This window comes from Aplysia californica, unplaced genomic scaffold (genome assembly GCF_000002075.1).
Source record: "Aplysia californica isolate F4 #8 unplaced genomic scaffold, AplCal3.0 scaffold00671, whole genome shotgun sequence".
Lineage (NCBI taxonomy): Eukaryota > Metazoa > Mollusca > Gastropoda > Aplysiida > Aplysiidae > Aplysia > Aplysia californica.
Window position 1 is genome coordinate 223,343 of NW_004797941.1, and position 6,255 is coordinate 229,597.

Here is a 6,255-nt window from a genome sequence, read left to right on the forward strand (position 1 = left end):
CCCCCCCCCCTCTCTCTCTCTCTATCTTTCTCTCTCTCGCTCTCTTTCTCTCTGATGTCACTAGCCCCCAACATGTGTCTTATACTTATAATTCGGTGCCTGAAACAAACCAAATACAGAACGCATGGCATCCGGTTTACTTTCGCCACGATTTTTATTATGGGAGTAAATTTGGCGAAAGCGAAGCTGAAATAGGATCCAGTGGGACTGCACGTTAATGTTGGTATTTCGATATATATGATTTTTTTTCAAGTAAATATTGATGGAAAGCACTCCAGCAAACGATCGTGTTGTGTTTTGAATACAAGGTTCTCAGTCAACTACCGCCCGGACGGATGGACGCGGATATTTGGTCTGAATCAAGGAGGTTTAAGCTCCTTGGTCTGAATACGCCTTTACATAATAGCGGTATCATAAAAATAGAACGTACTGTTTTCCAAGATTCTAAAAGTTCTGGAAAATGTTGAAATTTAAATTATAATCAACGATCAGCTCCTCGCCTGTCTCTTTCCAAAATTTTATTCATGTATTGCCGATGTGAATACAATGTATTTTTATTTCTTTTTTTTTTTTTAGTTTAGTTTTAGTAAGAGTTTTACGACACATGCAACAAAATACGGTCATATATGTGCCGAAGATTAGAGGTGTTACAAGAGAGTAACAAACACAAAAAAGAAGGAGGAGAGATCAGGACGATAGATGTTTGATAGAAAAGAAGGAGCAAACCACACAAAAGCACCCACCAACCAACCACTTTATTTTAAAAATCACTGGAACTTTTTTAACTGCTGCAGTCAGCAAATCGTTTTCTACCTCCAGTGTTTAATGAAAAGCGAGAGGAGAATATGGGCGAGCGAAGATTGTGGTGAGTGTTGCATACTAACACAGAGCACTGTCAATATTATTTTTTTTTTATTTTGGCGAGTGCATAAGGTGATATGAGCGTGCGAGGCACATTAAACATTTTTCAGTTGGTAGGAAATTTTGAATTTTGCCTGAATGGCAGCTAGGAAATTATGAATTTTGCCCGCATGGCGGCCAAAGCCCACTCTTATCGATTGTAGACCACCAAGGGATCTTTAAAGTGCGCAACTTGCACATGGGACCTCCCGAGATTTTCCCCCTTGTCCGAGAAGCCTAGGTGCAGATCTTTCCTGCCAGAAGATCAGGGGTGTGGCTGAAAGACAGCATTAAGGAGCCAAGGGATAGCAGTACAAAGGCTATAGAAAGAGTCAGGAGCCCAGAGGAGGGGGCAAAGGAGGTGAGGGGGTGGGGGCAGAAAGTGGAGACGAAAGCAGACGACAAAACATTGTTAGAGTGCAGGAAAGGAGGTGAAAGGAGACAATTTAAGAGAAAAAACATTTTCGGTTGCTACTTTCGGTCGCTACCCGGATTCGAAAACGGGACCTTTGAACGAGAGGTGAACACCTTAAACTCTAAGCCACGAGAGCTCCCGGTCAATATTCGCCTAGGGCAAATTGAGATCTCTGGAATTGACAAACAGAGTTATAAAATTCTACTAGACTTTATAGTTTGGAATGTTTTCGCGTCACAATTTGACGAAGAGCACGAATATAATATCAGATTTTAACATTTCAATTTACTTTACTTACTTTACTTTTCATATCCAGCGGCCATCTGGGTTCTAGCCTTCGGCCTGTCGATATGGCAAAGAATTTACAGGGTTTTTTTTTATCAACTGTGTTTTGTCGCTGTAAAAAGTATTTCGATGTCTGGGGAGGCAGGTAGGTAGGTAGGTGCTACGCAGGTCGTTAAGTGCACGGCAGGAAAAGAGATGGCGTGATACTGTTTCATCCTGGCAGTCACACAGCGGGCATTCGGGTGGGGTATCCTGGCGAATCCTATTCAGGTAGAATTCAATGGAGTGTGTTGTGTTCGCTGGGGAAAGATAGTGACTTGTTCTCTTCTACTCTGGGAATTTAGTGCATCTTTCGAGTCGGGAATGTGCAAATACAGCTCTTCCAGTTTTGCTCAAAGCCCATCCATTTAGCCACTATTCCCTAGTGTTGCATTTGTTGATGGTGTTCTTGATTGTCCGTTACGATGCTGGGTTTTGAGGTTGTGTTTGTGATGCTCCCTTCTAGTCGCTGTGGCCAGGTATCCACTGTAAAGTCAGGTCGATGGCATAGGTCTGCATGAAGGTGTTAATTGTTTGAGCCACATAATATAGGCCAGCTGGGCTTTCGAAATTCACGTTTTCCAAAGCCTGGAGTACTGATTTTCCGCCTGCGAAGATTGCAGTGTCCTTCATTTTGTCTGGACATATAATGAAAATGTTTAGGATTGCTCCTTCAATGGTGATGGCTCAGCCTCATAATTTGTACAAGAAGTACCACAGGCATCAAATAGTTCTTCACAAGTCTTGTCAGGATGTTCTATTCTTACTCCAAAGCCTGTATTAATTGCTCCCTTGAAGGCTGACCCATCAGTGTAAATATGGATGGAATTAGTAAGGTTGGAGCCAATTGTTTTGAGACCTGTGATCTTCAGGTCTACTAGGTCATATTCCTTTTTCACTGTCTCCTTGCGAGGGAAGTTTTGGTGTTGGCGTTCTTGATGTTGGTGTTTGGGAGATTTCTCGTCTTAAGAGTTTCAGCATTTCTCGGTTACATGGAAGTTGGTGTTTTTCTACTAATTCGGTGGCAGTGTCGAGTATTGATCTTCAATGGACTCGTTTCTTTGGTAGTCTCGGTTCAATTATCTTTCTGTTAGGGTGGTTTTCGTCTAGTCTCTTGTAGCGCTCACTCATCTCCACAACTGCTGCCTCTCTCTGCAGGACCAAAACTGTGTTTGAAAAAAAAAATAGTATTTGCTGAGCTTGCCCCAAGGAAGAAATTGCGTCGCCTCCGCAATGAACCCTTGACGAATGGACTTCAACTCTCTTAAACAGGAGAACCGGTAAACAGCTATTCTATTTTTAAAAATAGGAGGAAAATTCGTTCGGGGAACAACCAAAGATTCTCTACTCTAGTACGGTCAAAAACTCGAGGCGCAACTTATTGTCAAATATTTCCTAAACTATCTAACATAGATTCTCCAGCTTTTGTACAATGATTGGAACCAATTTGTTTTATTTTTGTACACACCTGCTGTTAGCTATATTCAAGAAAATTCCTTTAAAAATAAAAAGTAATTTAAAATCCAAGTGAGTTGTTTCTGCAGATTTTTAAAAAGTTTTCAGCTGAGGCAATATCGCTTTGAAAAAAGCAAGTCCTGTCATATTTTTCTAATCGAAACATGATGCTTACTGAACGCATGTTTTGAGAACCTTTAGTGTAAAAATGTGCTCACTACAAAATGTATTTCTTGTAACAAGTTTTGCAACAAAAGAGAGTCATTGGTTAGCAGTGACGTAGGCCATATATATGCGTATGCAAAATGGTGTGAGAAGCAGGAAATGCTGCGAACAATCCCATTTTCAGCTCGACGGAGATTTAGTATTTTATATAAATTTATGAAGAATTTTTTTCTTTTAATCCAGCCTAAATTGTGGTGGAAAAATAATGATTCAGTTTAGAAAAATTGATTCAAACTACTATGCAAAGTATGGGTGACCTTGATTCACCTTTTAAAGAGATTTTGAGGATAAGTTGCGCAACGAATTTTTGACCGCACTTGTAGAGAATCTTTGGAATAACCATTATGCTCAGTCATTCCCTCATCTTGATAGCATTGATCATGGTATCGATACAACCGGCTAACGACATAAATTTCGTACAAAAATATCGTTTTGAAACATTGAACGCTACGTTCTATTGTAAAATAATTTCAAATTCGAAACCAATGAATCAAAATTAACATACACATGTAATGACAGGCGGATGATCCTTTTTCTTGATGGATTTAGAAGATGATCAAAAGAAGTATTCTTATCTGGTATCATGTACGTATTTTCTTATCACAAAGAAGAATGACAACTGTCAGTTTTAAGTAATCTTTTAGTAGACCTTTAAAATCATAATTGGGAGAGGCGTGCTGGGAGACAGAAACACTTTGAATTTTTGCTGCTGCGTGGGATGAAACTTAGCGTGCTGAATGTAAAAAAATATATACATATAATGATCGCACCCAACAACTGATTTCTTATTTGGAATTAGCGTATCAAAATAAGCAAAGTGGTACGCGATGAACCTGATTTCCTTCCACATTTAAACGTCAGGAAACTTGGATTTTGTCTTGTCAATTTTAACACTGAAGTCAAGTATGAAGGTCACCCATTGAGTAGTGCATCTGATGTCAAAGCTTCTACACTTCTACACACTGCATATTCCCTCAACAGCACGGCGACTTGTTTGAAAAACACTGTTCTGCTTTTTAGTAAGATATACATGTACAGATCCCACGAATGTCTATGGACGATTAAGTCCAGAGACCATGTAGTAAGGCCGGTGCCGGTGCCAGTCCCAGAGTGGCTCTGTAGGTCTGACCTGTAGCTTGCCAAGCGCGCGCCGTCTGCGTGTCAGCACAGCCGCACTGTGCGTTGTCCCGATTGCAGGACTTTTTAAAGACATGACAACCCAAGGTAGAAACATTAATGACTTTTATCCTTAATTTTATTTTGACAAAAACTATGGATTTTAATTTAAGGATTTGTCTAAAGACATGTGGGAACCTTGTGTAATAGTTGTACGTAGTCTCTCCAGTCTCCTCGCTCGTTTGGTCTGTTTTCCTTCTTTCATAATTCCAATCTCCTCATACAGTACGATACTCTTTCATCCTTACCTGGCCCCTATTTCGAGATCTGATCACAGACATTGCACACCAGATATTTAGAATAGACCAAGTCGTCAAAGATACTGGGATGAATACTTTAAATCTAGGTCTAGGATCAGATGTGAATTATCACATATCTGGAATCTGGGCCTTTCCAAGTACATCCCTCTGCATCTCAACTCCTGAACTAGATCTATATCAATCTAGATCTAGATTCTAGAGTTCTAGAGATTCTAGAAGCACACAGGCCTACGAAATAAACAAACAGTCGGAATTAGGTTAACCTCTTGATTCGAAATTTTAATGTACGACAAAGTGCATTTCTTGGGAGGTTGTGGTCAAGTGTTGATGCTAGCATCAATATCGAACAGTAAAGCACCTAATAATACTCAGTTCTTGCTGATTTTGATTACCTGTAAAGAATTTCAGTCGAAAATAAACACGAAGAGGGGTAGTGTGCTAGACATGTTTTAAAACACAGTTGAATAGCACGTCTGACGCGTCGCGCAGCCTAGCTGACAACAGACAGACCATACAGCGACGCTGTTCAAGCACACGATAATCCATACGTTCATTTGCACGGTGCGAGCTAGGCGAGCTACAGGGCAGACCTACAGAGCCATTCTGGGATCGACCCAACACTTTATCATAAGAGAGTGCGCACGAGGAACTTGTGTCATTTTGCAAAGAGTTTATTCTAGATGCAACTTAAGACTTCGTGGTAAAAAATACCTCCTTATTTCACAACAATGCGAGTGAATAAATGCAACGTATTTATAGCTTGTTCACTTTCGTCTGACCGCAGTTAAAACGAGACAAAATGAAATTGCTCTCTTCAATTTTCTCAGATCTTTGCATACACGGGGTTTAAAGGTTGAATGACCAACAGAATCTAAAAGCCCATTCATAAAAGTCACTGCAAACTAAGGTTCCAACATGTTTGCTTTGATGTAAATCTTAGAGCTTGTCTTCCTATGGCGACGCGACGTGACGTGGCGTCGTGTCTGGTTCTGCCGCTCTAAAATCAATCAAGTAGGATTATAAAGAAACCGTCTACTTACGAAAGAGAACACGCTACACAGTGGAACTCGGATTCAAAGAAGTCGTCGGGCCTGAGCTTCAATATCGTTGAACCTGAGTATTCGTCATAGCAAACGTGAGGCTTTTGAGTAGATAATTAAAGGCATCAAGCAAGCAATGTATGAAGTACTCCACTTCCCTATCAAAAGTAGTTTGGTTTCAAATGAGAGGCATTTTCGTTTCTATGACGCCAAACCGAACAAACGCTGGATAATTCCAGGAAAACACATTTTTTAGTAGAGGTTTTTACGGCTCTCGCAACTGCATAAGGCCATATGAGCGCCAGAAGATTATAGAGGTGTTATTACAAGAGAGTAACAAACAAAAAACAGAAGAAGGGGAGATAAGGACGATAGATCTTTTATAGGAAAGAAGGAGCAAACCACACCAGAGCACCCGCCAACACTGAACTCTACCAAGCACACACTGTGCAAAAGGGCA